Genomic DNA, 18930 nt, shown 5'->3' with positions numbered 1-18930 from the left:
CTGTTATATTGCAACGGTCGGTTAGAAAGTCGGTCGTGAGTCCGATTGTGCATTAAATTGCTTCTATTCGCCTTGCTGAGTGTAAACACGTAATTACATTAAAATCACATTAAAATATGTCTGGGGCGTTGCAAAATTAACAGTTATGACTCATAAGCGTCGTCTTAAGGCGGATATGCCGCTTCTTCGAGTCCGAATACATAAAGTCGGATATGGAACGCTAATGGTCTTCGTTTAATTGCTCCTTGTACTAAGACCCCCAGTATTTTACGCGGTTATGCCGCCCATATTTTTTATAGGACTCCTATTCTATACGTCGTGGATTATATTCAATAAGTGTAGGTATGATACTCATTATATATGGTGTTTCTTGAAAAAAGAACAATATCTCCTCTAGTAAATAAATGTGGAAAAAGTGCAAAATAATGAATTGAACATTTTTTATACTTTGATATTTTTCCTATATAATAAAAGAAAAAATTTAATTATATTTAATCGTAAAAACTTGATTCCAAATTAATTAAACTAGTGCTTAAAATTTGTACAAGTACAAATTAAAAAGAAGAACGTTAATGGTCTATGGAGTATTGCCTTGCATAAAAAAGGCATAAAATCGCAGCCAAAATACGAGTCGTTAAAGCGAAAGAACACGACGAGGAAGGAAAAAAAGTGAACATAAAAGAGACGGCGTACAAGAATTAAATCCTAGCGTGTAAATTATGCGAAACGGAAAATGTATGCGCGAGAGCCACCTAAACACCAGGCGCGAGTCGCACCTGCTTCCAAACGGCGATACGTGTCGGCGGCCGCGATTTATAAGTATCGATACAAGAAGTTTCCCAGCGGGGCGGTTCGGGCAACGACGAAAGATTTATATCGTCGGTTACCGCCGGGCAATATCAAAACAGAAATGTGGAATGTGAGTGAAGGGGGCTACTGTGCGCCGAGTCATTCAATAAAGAGAAACAATAGAGCCTTGGTGATTTATGAGAGCATTACTGGCGACCCACGTACATGCTTTCGATCTACATATTATACCAATATCCTCGATGTTACTAGAAACTAATGCTACCGTTATCTACATGCAGCCTCCTGCACGTTCTATATCGCCTGACTAACCACCGGAATCCTGTTTCCTAATTTTCATCTCGAAAACATTTCACGTATCGACAAAGCAAAAACAGTCAGTTAACGCGAATCTGGAATCATCGCATAAGATATTTTATTAAATATATTTTTTCAATTAAAATCGAATAAAGTCTTTAATGACAAAAATAATGATGCGTACATAAACAATATTCTGTTATTAATTTATCACCATATGGCTCGTCCATCGACCAGAAATGGTAAGAATTAAAACGAGCCCGATCATGAAAAAATTACGTGTTTGCCGTTTTAAAATGCCGCTCAAAAATATTATGAGATATCGCAATGGCGCATTATATCAAACGGCTGGCGATTCGCGAATGAAGAAAAAAATTAAACGAGAGAGGGACGGAAGTGAGCCAGGGCCTACCATATAAATCACGAGAATGTGGTTAACGCAATAAGGCACATATAATGATGACATATATCATCGAACTAATAGTAGGCTCGTGATACGATCATGCTGGGCGGGGGCCGAGGAATCGCCAGAGCTGCCCCCGACTGTGCGGATGCGGCCGATCGTTTCGTATCGTTATAATCGGTCGGATAATTATATTCGTTAAAATAACCGCGACTCGTGTATTCGCACCGCGCTCCTTCTTCTCGTGCTTCTCGTCGCGCCAACTTTTCCGTCAGGGATCCAAATGCAATAAGCAGCAACGTCATGCGATAAATACAAGATTTCGGAGAATCACCGAGATGCGAAAGATACATAAATAGTTCTTCAAATAAAAGCAATATGAACTGTCACGCACAAACGTTCGCGCTGTGAAGTACTTACAGTACATCTCTCGTGATATTTATGTCCCCTGTAGTATACGTTGCTCTCTGTGATAATACTAATTTTGACTGTGATTCACATCTTCTCCAGCCAAAGGTTGACGATTAACTGAATAAGACTTCGAACCTTGTCACGCAGTGGTATGTATGCAATCCCCACTTCGGTGTTCAATAACATCGCGCGCGCACCAAGCGTGATGTAAACATGTAATGTTTATATTTGATTTGATGTATCTACGAACTATTTTATCTTGAGAATTTATTTAATCAACTTTTCAGTAATACATTTTCTCAAAGAAATGTATGCGTAGTTCAATATTTCTGTATATTACCTGTACCTACAAGATTAGTATTTTTTTTTCATGCGAAGCCTTTCAAGCGCTTGTAATATGTCGTCTAAAATTTTTAGATTTTGTCAAAATTGTGGTTGATTTGAAACATCTCTCAATAATGTGATTAACCTTTAGAGGACGGGAAGGCAATATTTTGGCTTTGAACTATTTTCCCTTTAAATATTTTACATAAGGGTCTTTTTGGTAATTCAAATTTTATTTAAAAACTTAAGTTTTTACAGATTACATTTGTTGATGATATACTCATATATATTTTTTGGCTATTTTTTTCTCATTCGAAATTAAGATAAAAGATGAACTCTTTGATAATTATAATTTTATAATGATTCTGTGGAATTTTTCTATTTTTGTTACCGTACCGGACGGGAAGCCAATATATTGGCTCTATAAGGGGCCGCTTATTTTTCATAGTACAACACTATAATAAAGATATAAAATTACAAAACTTTACGAAAAAATATGCCCGTCCTCTAAAGGTTAAATGCTGAAATGTATTTATTCAAATTTTAATATATCGAAAAAAAGAACATCAACTTAAAGGATAAGCAATACAATTTTCAACATAATTTAAACAAATTTTGGTCAATCGTATCAAAGTACAACTAATTAGAGTTACTAATGAGCAGCTGCGGTCTCACTTTGAACAGTTTCTTTTCTCGTCTGTTATTTATATTCCGGGCAAGAATCAAACAACGAGCGCCGATGGGCTCGTTAATTTTCACGATGAGAGAGTCGAAAGAGAATGGCGACATTTTCATTTGGCACAAACGGACACTTCGTATGATTCGGTACTCGGGTCACGGATGCGCTCGGAAATTGAGAGATAGTCCGTTCTTATTATATCAGAATAAACGCCGCACTGACCGTCGGTCAGAATAACTGCGGCACTAATTGGAGCCTTGCCGAATGATTATGCCTTTCTCGTTATACCGAATACGAATCGAATGCGCTTCTGTTTAATGACAGAGAAAAAAAAAAAAAACGCGGTCGAGATGAGAACACTCGGCTCTTTCGCGAACGCGATAGCGCGGAAACGAGGATCGCTGCATTATAAAAGACGAGCGCATAAATCTGTCGAATACCTCCCTGTTCTTATACCAATGCCACGGTGAAAGTTTCACGCCGGATCGTCTAACTGCGAAAGCTCATCAGCGAGAAAAAGAGATACGCGCGAAACTAGACTCGCGTCGAAAATGACTGCACGTGCGAGCTAAAATGTGCACAACTGTTACGTATGCAGAATTAGGCACACGAGAGAAGGCGGTTGCGCAAATCAGAGAGTAATGGCACGTGTTCGCGGAATTGTAGAATAATTCGCGTGTACCAAGATTTTCTGCGGAATGAAAATGTAAATTTTAAATGATGCATCATTTTTTTCTATTTTCTTAATTAAAATCAACGTGCTCGCCCTAACCAGAAATATATGTCTATCAAAACATTGTATAACTCCAAAAATATATTCTTTTATAGTAACATAAAATAATATATATCTAATGTTATATTAAAATAGATATTTCATAAAATATACATAAGAAATATGCATATTTTTCAAATTGCACAAAAAATATCTTACAAGATTTCTGGCAAATTTAAAATTAATCTTTTGTTAATCAAAAGGAACCAAAATATTTAATTTAAATTTCTTGAAAATTTAAAATATTTTTAATAATGTTATTTTATAATAATATCACAATGTAATATAAATATTATAAATTAAAAAGATTGAGTGTATCATCATCAATATTGTATCATCGTGCAATATCTTGACTTCGAGCATACATGTAATATGTGAGTAGAACTTGGCGTATAATGTCAGACTCGATGTGTACACATGTCAGTATCGATGGGCAAGAATTGCCCGATCGCACTGACGGAACGTGCTCAAAATAATGTCCGAACGGATCATGATTCTGATCGATCAATCGCGTGTTAAATAAGAAAGGATAGCAGGTCAATCTTGCCGCATTGCCTTCACAGTAAAGTACTTTGCCGAAGTTAATGTTGCTTTCTCTTTTCTTTGGTTTCTCCGGAAACGGTCGATAAAATGCCGGATATTTCCCCGGCACGATCAAATTAACGAGTTGTGATAAGACGCGAAGAAACTCGATTATCCGATAAGCCGGCTCACAACGACCGAGAGAAAAGCTCTTATAAAACGAGATAAAAGATTTTATCAGCAAAATTTATTTTACGTTAATCCAGATTTAAATATCTAAAAATATATTAAATGTCAAATATTTAAGAAAATAATCGAACAATTGAATTTTGTTTTCCGTAAAATTTTTCCTGAAGATTTTTCTATTACGTATACATTTCTCTTGTGCACTACCAATCGCAGACAACCGCGTCTCCAAATTTATAGGATGTCTAAAATAGCGCGCTTAAAATTTTAATATTAATCATACGCATCCAACCGATCGTAAAATCACCCGTCGGCATTTTCCCCATCTGGCGGATAATTTTCTCCAATTTATAAGGGTGGAATCACATTGCGAAGGCGGCAGAGAAAACGTACACGCGGGGATAAAATCTTTTACAATCGCGAGATATTTTCTCTCGTCGAGAAGCCGAATAATTACGAGGGAGGCAATCGAGGCAACGAGATCGTTCGGACGTGATTTCACGAGCGGTATTATAATACCCGGAATAAACATGTGTATGGCGAGTAATACTACGAAAGCATAGGTAGATTGTGACACTAGGAGGATAATTTCGATGAAAATTCCATCGACATTTAAGCGTTATGATATATCAGATCAACAGACCTCTTCCTTCCTTTTTATTGGTAGTGTGAAATACCCGCGCACACGCTTAACCGGATAGTAAAGGCCGAAATACTCGTTACGTTTATTTTAACGACTTGAGAGTTGCGCGGATGACTATGCCGAGGAAATAAAGCGCATTTGCGCGCTCCACCCTGCGTAGAATTTAAATAGCCGGCCGTTGTAAGCGTTAATGGGCGCGCACTCTCGCGATTGTGGCAAACAGTCGAACGGTATATCGCCGAGATCGCGAGCGAGCGCGATAATTACGGTGATAACGACGTTTGCGATGCATTGTATAATAAATGTTAACCCCCAGGTCTGGAATGAACCCGACGCGTATAACGCCAGATTTATGACAAACTTATACGTACCTCTCGTAACGGAAAGCGTATTAGTTGGGAATTTTAATTTTCCAATGCTTTAATAAAAATCATAAGTATAACAGAAATTTTTTACTTTAATATTAAATTACATACATGAATTTGACAGTATTTGAAATGTTGAGAAGTTGACATAAAAACAAGCTTTAGCTTAAATTATTCTCAAGAATAATAATTCAAGGTAAAATTGAAACTGATTATTAATGTCTCGAAATTATCTCAGATGAAGGCTTATATTATATATTTAAAATTTAAGACAAAAGTTAAAGTTCGTAATATGTTGACTGGAAAATTCCCAAGTCTATCGCCTGTATTTAGACCTTTTATGATGTTGAACTTAATTTTCGCTCAGCGTAATTATGGCCAAGTTTTCGCCGTTATTTAGCCACATAAAGTGATGCACACAACCAATTTTTCGGTAAAACTATGTTTTTCAGTCTGATAAAGGCATTACGGTATACTATTTGCAAACTACAAGACGTTTACTTCGACTTCATCGAATCTACAAACAACAATGACTTTCTCCGCGCGTCGAAAGGAGGAAGTTAAACGAACCTAAAACTATTCATCGCTAGCGATGCCCCGCACTTTTCTCTTTGAAAAATGAATTATTTATTTCACACGGAAATGGGGCCCAGTAGCACTTCGGCCAACGGTGAAAGTACCAAACTCGTTCAAACATTTTTGCAAAAGAAAAATGATCTCTCAATAAATTTATTCTGGAAAAAACAAGTTTTTCAAATCTTATAAACTAATAAAAATCAGATTGTTATATTTATATTCAAAATAAAAAGAGTACAAATGTGAAAATAAAATAAAAATTTAATCAATAATTATGGATGCAGTTAATTTCTTACAGAAAGTACACACACGCATTATAATAAAATAATTTAAAAAATTATCTACTGAATGAAACAGTGTCGATGATACCTTATATAACATCTTCGTAAATTGCATCGAATGCGTCGGAATCTCATCTCATCTCGGAAAATGCTGCAGACAGCCAGGTGGAAGTCTCTGAATGATTTATTAACGTCAGGAAGTAGAAGCCGTCCTATCTATTAGATCTATTAGCACCTTGGACAATAACAGTGCCGATCTAAGTACTTAAATAACGTGCGTGCGATTTACTCACCGCCCACGTGCACTTCTTATGGTCGCCATGTGCTGCCCCTCTCTGTCTCTCTTTCTCTCACTCCTTCTCCTTCTATCGTATTCAAGCTATATCGATTGCGAGGACGACAAGATTATACATCAAAGAAAACTCTATTACTCGGATGAACAGTCTCGCAAAGGGAGAAAACGCATTGGAAATTTTATCGATGCTTCTATTACGCGACCTTTGTTACCTCAATATTTTCATTCTGTTACTATAAAATGCAAAATCTTTGTAAAAAATTTCAGCAGAAACTTTTTTTTTTAACAGCAATGCATTCTTAATTCATCTTGATTTTTTTGCCGATTTTAATATACCTTTGTATTTAAATAAGCCATTAAAAAAAAATTAGCATAAATAGGGTAGAATATTTTCTCTTGCATCACATTAATAGTTTAACTTAATTACAAAAATATTTTTTCTACATTCATTTGTGCTAACTTTTTTTATGGCCACAAAGGCACATTAATAGGTACAGACATGGAGACAATTGCCCTAACTTTCATTGCAATTAATATTTAACGAAAGCAATAAAAATTCTCTACGTCCTTGTTCCCAGAGATGAGTCTTCGACGCCGGGATATATAAAAGCGCTATTGTTCTACAACGACCGCGCCCGAGATCGAATGACGACGGACGTCGGGGAAGTAAACGCGAGGAATCGCACACGGCCGGCGAGACGGAGAGCCGCGCCGCGGCGCGGCCTTTTAAAAGCGACGACGACGACCGGCGCCGTCCGGCCACGAGCGCGATTCGCCGCGGCGCGACGGCACGACGAACGTTTTGTCGCCGGTGATTGGCATTTGAAAGGACAAGCGCGTACAATGCAATTACCTTGGCCTTAACCGTCGCCCCGACCGACAGGTCTCGCGGCAAAATATATTGCGACAACGCCGTCGTGCGTGCGCGCTCACGCGTTTCCGCCGTGTCGGCCGAATGGAGTCCGCTTCTTTTTTTTTCTCGTCTCTCGCGTCTTCCCGTTGTCGATTGATGATTTTAATAAAATGCTTGAGACATTGCTTTGTTAAAAAATGATGTTGATTCGCGCTTCTTCTATTACAATTCTAAAAATAAAAAAAATTATATGAGAACCTTGGAATTGAGATCTACTTTGTATTTATATCTTGCTTTAATGCTGCGTGTGATTTTACGAATGTAAAATTCTCATTTCGATTTGACAAATAATTAATAAAAGATGTAAAATATATAAATCGAAAATTTTACTTCAATCTTTAAGTCGGTATCTCTTCAGATTCTTGTGAAGAAACTGATCTAATCGTAAAATATTATTAAAAGATTTCATATTTTTAGAAGCATAATTCATTCTTTAAATACTTTGATCGATAACAGGTTTCGCGGGCATTAATTCCCCTCGACGGAATGATATACGTCCGTACATTATACGCAACATACGTCTTATACACATTGATGTGAATGCACGCATGCCTTGCGCGCGTCAATATTCATATATTAGAATTTCGTTTCATCGTTCAATAAATCAGACTGATAATATGTATTTTAACGTATGCAGCATGGCTGCAGCATAATTGCAGGCGTCACGGCGAATGTTGTGCGTTACGACTCGTGACTCGTCCGGAAAGGGTTAATTACCATGGCCCCGTCCTCTCGTGCTTCCGGGGGAAGTTCACGGAGAGACAAAAGGAGAGAAAAAAGAAAAAGAGAGAGCAAAGGTTACTTAAAGATAGTTTCCGCGTTTCCAGTGTAAAATTATCGAAAACTACTGTACGTTTCCCTCGCAAAGGGAAGTTTTAATTATCTCGCAAGCATCGTTTGAAAATACCGACTCGAGATTTTATTTTCCTAGAAAAGAAAAGGGATTTCTCTTGTCTCGTTTTCCAATGATTTAAACAATATTTATCTCTCGAATCTTCAGAAGATTATCAATTTCCGTTCCAGTGAAAACGAGTAAGAAAAAGAGTGTTTTTACAAAGAATAAATGTACGTCTTCCTGTTACTTTGTGATTTAATTTATAAATAAATAGCGAGTCATCACCAGAGTTGACATAATATTGACGCAATTAAAATTTCTATATTTTTTCAAGGTGTATACTCAAATTTTGTAAAAAAATTCCCTGAGAATTCCAGGATCTTCCAGGTATTTTTGTTCAAAATTCCAAGTAAAATTAAAATATTTTTAGATGCAATTTTAAAATAAGCTTATTTATTTTAGCGTATCATTTTTTGACATAAACAAAATATAAGTATATATTTTAAGCAGATTTTAAACTTACTAGGTAAAACTATTTATTTAATCTACCTAGAACTATTAAATTTAATATTAATAATTAATTCATAAGAGTTTTCACAAAATGAAATCCAGCTTCATACACCCAAATGGAATTGCGTGAAATATGCTATGCGATCATCGTGACAAAAAAAAATTAATTCCACTAATAAATAAAACTATAAAAAATTATAATTATAATTATAATTATAATTATAATTTAGTTCCATATATATTATATTATTAAGGCGATACATATCGACTCGAAACGCAAACTTCTCACGTCTACATGACTTTTTTTATATTTGAAAATATTTTAAATTTTTATAAAAAATTTTAAAAATAAGTACTTCTTTGACATTTTTTTAAATTCCCTGAATCCTAACGAAATTCCATGAGAATTCCATGATTTTTCAAGGTATAATAAAATTCCCTGAGAATACCAGGTTTTCCAGGTTTTTCCCGGGAGTACACACCCTGTTTTTTATAAGCTCTGATTGTTTATTAAAGTTTGCGAATAAAAAGTAATTGGTCGAAAGTTGTAACATTTCACAATAATTTGCTCATTTATTTCTATAAACAAATGCAATGAGAGTTCTTAAGGAAACAAAGTTCTTCGTCGCTATGGCAGTCACTCGTTTATTCCGCATTTACGTTTCCAATACGTTAAACTCGACTTGTAATCACTTCTCTCTGTTACGAGCAAGCGCAATCGTCTTTCCCTGACTTTACGAGCGTGCGGTGAGAGAGGAGCGCAATTCCAAGATCGAGCAATAAAACGATATTTTCTATTGTGAACTAGTCTAGCCGCGCGCGTCCATCCGGCAGACGGTTGAAAGCGCACGAGAAGAGGCAGATCAGAGCGAGGCCGAGGGCAGAGAAATAGAACGGCGGCAGTCTAAAGAGGCGGAAAACTGCGCGATTGGACGCAGTTGGTTCCAGAGATTTACGGGTCGCAGGATAACGAAGGGGACTCATCAACATCGGCGTTACACCAACCGAGCGGCCTTTTGTGTCCCAGGCCCGCTTACTCGACGTGTGCGCAAAGTTCTCCCTGATTTCGCGACGAATGAAAACAGGAAAGCAAGAGTGAGAGAGAGAGAAAGAGAGAGAGAGAGAGAGAGAGAGAGAGAGAGAGAGAAACAAGAACCGCAAGCATTCAATCAATTTAATTACTCGCATGCCAAAGCGGGACGCGTTCATCGAGATGCAGTGCGCACACAAGATATAGGATTATTGCATAAACGACTTGTTTTCCGCGGTGGCGTTAAATCTTCTCAGAGTGGATGACGATCGGAAGATCAGGGATAAAGATCTATTCATGTCTATTATAAATCTCGCATACGTTCGAATTGACATTAGTGAAAAATTCTTACAGGCTGTACATTTGGTTAAAAAGTATTTGCTCCGCGAATTTTGTCAAATATATTTTTGCAAAATATAGTAGTAACGAAAGAATACCATTTGTATTGACAATTGAAAATATCTTGAAGGAATTACATAGATGTACAAAGATGCGATCTCTATGATCTTGATGAACAAATTTGCGTCATGAAAAATCGTCGTACGCGTGCGCGCGCCATTAATACGGATCATTAGATCAAGCGTGGGGGAAAGTATCAAAGGGAACTCTAATTATTCTTGCCGGCGCATGACAAATTGATACAATCGGGGAGACTGATGACGTGCATTCGTTGGGGTCGCGCGATGGCCGAAAGATGACAAACGGGTATGTTAATTATGAAAGAGCACGCATCGCGCAGCGCATAAGCGTGCAATGCGACGCTGTTTTTACGACTGTTTTAAAGCTGACTGAAATACGACAACCGATATGAAATCGGTGCGAGCTAACGCTGTCTTCCTTATGACTTTATGACTCTTGCATAATGATACGTGAGAAAAAAATCATATGGACGGTTTAAAATCGCGTCTCGACTTGCGTTCCCACAATCTCGATTAACTTTCGTTGATATCTTCAGACTTTGTATCATGTATCATGTTTACACAATATCGTTTTTCAATCATTTAATCAATTTTATGAAAAAATAATTTTTAACAAATATCAGAATTTATTACTTAAAAAAAATAGTAATTTTATGTGGAATAAAGTTTTATATACTTATTGTAGTACATTTTTATTGTATTTGTTTTTTCTCTGTACCTTTACTTCAACCGTATCTTCGCGATTATTCACAAAATTGCAAAAATGACTTGACAATGTTTACGCCTCATGCAAATTTCCGCGTCATGTAAATTTCCACTCCGAGCGTCGCGTGATCGCCAATCTTCAATCTTCTACGACGCACGGACCTATAATGTAGACAAGAGGCCGTAGCTCGTAGTCATTTATCTCGAATTTTCCACGTCATTATCTTCGCGTTCGATTACGTGAACGGCATTTCTCTCATCATAGATAATGCGTCGCATTAAGATTATCAATGAACTGATGGATAAAAGTATAGGCGGGCGATAGCGTATTTCTACAATCGCAATATATTATAAAATATCTATTCTACGAGTAAATTTGTCAAACAATCATCGTTCAATGTAATCTTCAATATTAATCTCGTAATAACGTTTTCTCTGAAATTTTCACTGAGGAAAAACCAGTTTCGTATTCATTAGAGAATGTACTTTTACTATTAACAGCTGCATTTTCAGACACGTACTTAATAAATAAAAGATTAGAAATTAAAGTTATATATTATCGATTGTGCTGATATGCATGACAGTAAGACACGATTGTGATAAGCAAACTTATTATAGCGATATTGTTTGGATCGATCTACCGATGTTGGTTCTAACGCGTCTTATACAAAATCTTTACTGACATGTCTATCGCGCGTTACATAAGATTAATTGCCTTTTTCGTCGCTATTATAAATAATCGCACCGCGAAAGCAGGGACATTAATTATCGATCGTCCGGCCACACCTCGAAATATAAATAACCAACACCGTGTGGTATGCGAAGAAATCAGAATCGCTGGAATCCGCCGGTCGTTCAACGTTTGCTGACGTTTTCGCATATAATTACGTACAATGATAGCCGTGTCATTTCGTGCGCTTTTAAATACACGTTCCCGTTTAATGCGCGCGCCTGGCACGGCTGTGATGCACAATAACGCGCGACAAAGAATGCAGTTGCGACGCGGTTTAATCGTATGCCGGGTAGGGTGATGTGGGCGACAGACGTGCCGGGTATTTTTAGGCACGTTAAGGAATTTCTCACGAGGCTACATTCGCGGTACGCGAGAAATGCGAGAAATTTGCGGGGAAAATTCAGAAACGCGTGGAACACAACGAGTGTGCGATCATATTCGACGAGATTATTTTCAAAATATTGCGAAACAAAATTTACAACATTTAACAGATTTAGATAAGTAGACTAGACATCTTCAAATATATTTATCGTATAAAAATAATTATGATCATTATTTAGAATTATTTCGAACGATGACTTTTATCTTTTTATAATATACTGACAATGAGATGTTATTAATGATGCGTAACTTAATGCAACACATTATCGCTGAATTCATTCATTCATTCATTCTTATCACGTTCTCTCCTAATACGCTTGATAAAATTTTAAATAGTTCATCAGATTTGTTTCTATTGAATTCCAATTTATTAGTATTAGATTACAAAGACAAATGATTAGTTGATTATTGATTGAATTAATGTTATACATAAAAGGAAAGTGAAAGCAAAACCTATATATATATGCGAAGAATAATATCTCTGTGTACTTTGTATTAATATACTTGTTTATTAGATATTTTAAAAAATAGAAATTTCTTTTATAAAATAAAATTCTTTTATCAAAAATCAATCAAAGTTTTATATTCTCTCTTTTTATTTTTTTTTAGAACAACTTTCAAATGTAATGCTTAAACGAACCGAATATTTTATATCATATAAAATGCATACTCTTTTTCTTCTCGTTCTTTATCTCTCTCTCTCTCTCTCTCTCTCTCTTTGGAGGATTTGAGTGCACTATTTCAAAATGCACAACGATCCATCGTAACGTAAAAATTCCAGTTGAAAAATATACTTTCGCTGTTTTGCCGGAGGCTTTTAACCGCAAACCGATAGCGTCCTGTCATATGAGTGATAAATATTCACGAAGTTGCCACCCGATGCATTGTCGCCATGCACTGGCCGGCGTCCATCGGTGGAGTCCGACTCTACCGCGTGGCAAGTTTCATAAACAATGACAAGCACACCGACAGGTTGGTTACTTATGATCTTCGCAGAGGTTGGCGCCGACTCGCGCTGAAGAAACGAGCGAGGAGAATCGAGGAGGCGTGGACGCGACCTTTACAATTTTTTCTGTATTTTTGTACCGATCGTGCGTGTCTGTAGTGTGGTACAGCGATACAGATGCGCATGTGTATGTATATATTCCCTCGATTATGCTATGTTACATAATCTAAAATCTTCGTCAATGCAATGTCGATTTTGCGAACTGATCAAAATATAGTCAAAGATTTGTTAAACTTATAATTTAAGACCGTTGGTGACATTAAAAAAAATTAATATCTCTTGTTTATTAAATTTTTTTTTAAAGCATCGAGAAAAATAATATATTATTCTCTTGTTTATTTTAATATTCTGTGATATAATAATATATTTTTATATAAATTAGAAAAAAATAGAACATTGAATTTATATATAATTACATTTTTTTATATAATTTTATACAAATTATAAAATATACAATTACAATTTTGTTTGAACGTTTGTTAAAAAGAAATTAACTTTTTCAAAACATTCGTAAAATTTTAAGCATATTAGAAAATTAATTTAGGATTATTAACTTAAATAAATTGGATGTATCTTAGAAATATTGTATATTTTATTTAATATATGAATCGCCAACTATAAAAGAATTTTTAACATATTGTAAAATTATGGCTCGTATATTGAATAAAAGAATGCGTCTCATGAAAGTCACCATATAATCGTACCTTATTTACATGCAACGCAGTAGCACCGTGATACTTCGGCGATAATGATACGATGCGTCGTAGAAATATCATCGATAATACCGCGTCGAGTTTTATTAAAGCCGCCTCTGTTCAGTCTTTATTAGTCCATTCTCTCTCGTGCGCTTTACCGTATCGTATAAATATATTTTCTACTTGCCTTGTGTGTTCTCTCTCGCGGCAAGCTCTCGCGCCATTTGCGTAACCAGCTCGTAATGATATTTCTGGCTCGCGTTGCCGTCGTTCTGCCGGAGAGTGTAGACAGGATCCACAGCATCTCTCCGCGGTACAACATCAACGGTACCTTTATGCAACGACGAGAACGGCGTCACTTTATACGAGTCGGCCACACACAACAGTTTGGCTAATATTCGAAACACAATAGCGGTGAAAGCAAAGTAAGTCTGGTACAACAAAAGAAGCAATGTGCTTTCAATTCTAACGTGGCAGCGTTAGAAAGCGATCGATAAATACTATGTAAGCTACTCTCGAAAGTCTGTGTTCGACATTTATATAAAATCGTTCCTGTATAAATATTAATTAATATTAATTAATAAAAAAGATTTTAAAAAATCAGAAGTCTAGTTCTTCAGTTTCATCTTTAGCTAATATTGATTTTTTATTTTATTTTTTAAATATTTCTATATAAATACGCAGCCATTATGTGAAGAAATAATAGAGGACTCTAAAGAGATAATTCGAAAGTACGATACACCTACGAGTTCCCGGCAGGTGTTATTATTACACTTTATCGTATAAGCTCGCGCTCATAGAATGCTAATTAAACACGCGCGATCAGTTAGTGGCAGCTAATTATACAGATTAATATGTAAATGGTTCTCCTCTCTCTTTTCCATAGATCGCCAAACGGACGTGTATGGCACGCAATGTAACTGCAGCGACGTTCGGTTTCGCCACGTGGACTTTTGGGTCAAATCTAATCAATTTGCGCTTTCTCAAATAAGGAATTCGCAGATTCCCTTAACGGTGATTAAGAGCGAGAATATCAGTTAAAAAGATTGCCGCAGCTATTAAGTTTAACATGCTATAATTCTTCTGCCACACGTTATCCTCCCAATGTAATAATAATAAAGTTTCTGTATGAAAATAATTCAATGATATAAATTCCAAAATTCAAACATATAAATACGAATATAAACTAGAGTAAAAATGTTGATAAAAAGATATGTAATTAGAAAGATTATATATAGACCAAGAAACTTTCACGCTATAAAAATATGTATATACGGACAAGTTTATTTCGTTGACGAATAATTATCGACAGGTCATTGTGAATAACGCAATTCTACAAAGCAATTCAACACTTGGCGAGAATTACTCGCCTTTTCGCTTGTGCTAGCATGTGGAATTCCACGCAATACGTGAACAACTACTCGTACGAGTTCGACAAAAACCAAACCCACTGCAACGCACTGCGCATTCTGCCTGTTGCACGAAGACACACCCGGATGGCTTCAGTACTCTTTCACTTTTGTGGTAGAGCGAGCATATTATGTCGAGTTAGGCAATCATTGCGAAATACCTTGCAGTGCTGAGATAGTTTTACAGTCGCCAAGAAATGTAAAAGATCTGTCATAATTTTATACGTCAAGTTTCTTATTTACCGGAGAAATCTGGATATAATGAATATTTTTTTAACGTATGATTTTTCATTTATTATATGTTTTATAATACATTAATTTATGATGAGAAAAACTAAGGATATAAAATTCAATTCGTAAAATATAAAAGAGCATAATAGAGAAAATAAATTCTCCGTCATATATACAATCATGAAAAACTAGAGACTTTTTGGTTTTTTTGAAATAGTAAGAGCCCTAAGTATTTTAGACACATAAAATCTAAGCAAATATCTATTTATGTAAATTAGATGTACCGTATCGTACTAATGTATGTACTTGCTATAATGATTGCTCTAGCCGCGTCAACTCGGTTAATTATCGCTAATGAAAACCAATTAAAACATCGTCAATACGTAGCTGAATAGAATCAGCTATTGCGAAAGGCACGGATTGACTTCAAAGACTAGCCGCTAAACGAAAAACATACGCTCTAATTTTGTACAGGCAGATGTCTATAAAAACTAGATTTCACAACATTGAATCGTTTAAGAATCTATTTCTTCGCAATATTGCATACATAATTATATTGAAATATGACTCTTTAGATACATGTATAATAATTATTTTAACATGCAAAAATATACAAAAAAGATTAATATATGAAATAAAGATTTTATCATATAATTAATAATTATTAACAAAGTTTAATATCAATTTAAATCTATCTGTTAAGATCAAATCTATTTATCTATATCAGAATAAAAAAGTTAGTGAAGAAAAAGACTCTCGTTAATATTTCGAACATTCATTGTAATAGAAAGCCAAGTCTTGAGGTACTAAAATAACTTTAAATCAACAACGATATGAGTGAAATTTAAGATAGCCTCATAATATGATGAAACGAAAGCGTCTAAATATCACGTTATGTCATCGGTAGTCCCTTAATCTTAACATTAAAACCGATCCGCAGGTGAGGAGGCGAAAGAACGACCTAGGCTTACATAGACGACAGGTAGACACGTCGGCGTCCGACCTTATAAACTCTCGGGGCTCTGAGAAGATGGGTTTAGCGCCTCTGTATACCTCATGTAACTAACATTAGATGCATAATGCATGGGGATAGGTGGCCGCACTAGGTGTCATCACAACAACACTCTACAACCCGCAACGTATGCGGAGGCGACTGCGGTCACCGTGGTTATAAAAGAATCCACAGAAGGGACATCGAGCGAACCGTCGAGAATATCAGCCACTTTAATCTCTCAATGTATGTGAAACATAATAAATTCAATTATATAACAATCATTATCAGCAGAGATAAGGATATATAAATGTACAAACTGTATCTTTAATGACAGATTTTTTAACGAATTGGAGATTTTCGTTTTAAAATAAAATATTCTAATTCAATGAAATAGCAATAACAAGAATTTTAAACAAAAACGATGCTTTGCGATCAATTGTAATTAGGGTTGGCAAAATTCTACATTTTTTAGATAAAGTTTATACCAGTGGAAAAAACCGGCAAAAACTGGCCTTTTCCATAAAAGTTATCAAATCAATTAGTTTTTTACTATTAGAATATTTTACTATTTCATTATTATGTTTTCTCAAACAATAAAATTAATATAAAATTTAGTTATATTTTCAAAGATTTTATTTTAAAAATGTATTATATATATATATATATTAATTTAAGAAAAAATTAAAAGAATTTATTATTTAATTGGTTTCGTTTTTTTAAACCATATCTTTAAACCGCGTGATTAGTGTATAATTTATTAATTAAAACAAAAATATCTTTTTGTAAAAAGTTATATATATATATACTTATATACATTTTTATAGTTTTTGCCAGTTTATTCCATTCGATAAAGTCCGGGACGGTAAAAACCGGAATTTACCATGGTTTTTTCCACCCACTGGAATTTTTCGGCCAACCCTAATTGTAATCGGTATCAACAAGTAGCGACATTTTCAAAAAAGATGATTGCAACACGGCTTCCGAGATTCGCATACCGAGATGTATGTCGACCACCTATACGTACCCCATTCGAGATCTTCACCGATATCGCATTGTAAACCATTGTAATGGTAATACGACGCATGCAGCGGCTCGATATTACATTGCCCGTTATTGCTATTCCATTCTCGATTTTATCGCTCGTGATTCGATTTTAACTTTCCTCGCATCGCACTCGATAAACATATCATTAAAAATAAATACATTAATCCTTTAATTTTATATATTAAAGAAAAGAAGTATATTTTCTCAGATAGCTGGTAAGTATGTAATTTAAATGAACGGACACATCTCTAATCTAAAGTTAGTTAATTCCGACGCGGTTGACCCGAGCCTATCACTTTGTTGCCAAAGAATTTATCGTCACGTCGTGCGAACACCCCGATGAAACAATTAAGTCACATGCGAGCGAACCAACGTGTAGCGAAGATGATACAGAGAGCGCGAGTACCCGCGGCGCGGCATAAATCATCCGATTCGCGGCGGTAATGATACTCTGCGACAGCTCGGTAGCGCATTACGTATGCATTTGCAGCGTTACTCGCCGCAATTACAACCGCACACGTTGGTGCACGGTCGGTTGCTATAAGGTCGATGAGCGTGCATTACGTATGTATATATATATATATATATATATATATATATATATATATATATATATATATATATGCGCCGAGAAAGTGTCGGTGATTCTAAATCGATCTGTCGAAAGGGTGAGCGTCCCACGAATCCGGATGTGCATTCGTGAGATTTATATCAGTCTGTAAACTTGTGTGTATGTTTTAATGTTATTATAATGGTCGACGATAATCGGTGCGCTGATATATTAAATCATTAATATTATGTAAAATGAAAACAAATCAGGATGTCTACTCAAATCTTGTGAAAAAAGTTCCCTGAAACTTCTCTGATTTTGTAGATATTTTGTTGGAAATTTTAGGTGAAGAGAATTTAAAAAAAATTATTTCTATTAACTTTCTAAAATAATTTTTTTATTCTATGCTTTTTCTGATGCTTTCACTCAAACGAAGGGAAAATACAAAGCCAAAGCAAATGTACTGAAAAAAACTTAATAGCTTTTTCACGTCTTTATCAATAAAAAGACTACTGCATATTCAATATTTTAAGACATTAAATATACATAAAGATAGATAACATATTTATAATATTTTTAAACACAATTCACATACCTTGGCTTATCAGCAGATTGCTTACATATAAGCATTATCAAAGAGAAATTAAAAAAAATTCTTTAACTCCCAGTTGAAAATTCCCTGATTTCTTCAGATACAGAAGAAATCTCTGAGAATTCCAGTTGCATATTTTTCCATAAATAAACACCTTACAAATGTTTAAGAAATACCACCATTAAGAAGCCAATTAAACGAGTTGATAATTATTAAAGATTGTTAATAGATTAACCGCAAGAGCGAATTTCGTTGACCGACTTCTTCAGACAAACTGGATATATACATATGCATCATCAGAGCAAAGAACACAGCGACTACG

At 35.4% G+C, this 18930-nt stretch overlaps 1 protein-coding gene and 1 long non-coding RNA gene across 5 annotated transcripts in view; one reads left to right on the top strand and one right to left on the bottom strand.

Annotated features, from left to right (window-relative positions):
- The window catches only part of LOC140671410 (uncharacterized), a 296391-nt gene that overhangs the window by 195914 nt on the left and 81547 nt on the right, over nt 1-18930 (bottom strand). The gene's annotated exons all lie outside the window — the stretch shown is intronic.
- Nucleotides 1-18930, top strand: part of LOC140671411 (uncharacterized) — a 349127-nt gene that overhangs the window by 301773 nt on the left and 28424 nt on the right. The window contains exon 4 of one of the 3 annotated variants that reach the window (XR_012047723.1): nt 16369-16668. The exons of 1 other annotated variant lie outside the window; for it this stretch is intronic. This is a non-coding gene — a long non-coding RNA (uncharacterized lncRNA). Of the gene's footprint in view, nt 1-7139; nt 7259-16368; nt 16669-18930 lie in introns of those variants that run through there. One more of the 3 variants, XR_012047721.1, reaches the window with a different exon arrangement.

The sequence above is a fragment of the Anoplolepis gracilipes genome, chromosome 11 (genome assembly GCF_047496725.1).
Source record: "Anoplolepis gracilipes chromosome 11, ASM4749672v1, whole genome shotgun sequence".
Lineage (NCBI taxonomy): Eukaryota > Metazoa > Arthropoda > Insecta > Hymenoptera > Formicidae > Anoplolepis > Anoplolepis gracilipes.
The sequence above is the reverse complement of the archived record's forward strand: the minus strand, read 5'-3'. Positions and strand labels throughout refer to the sequence as shown.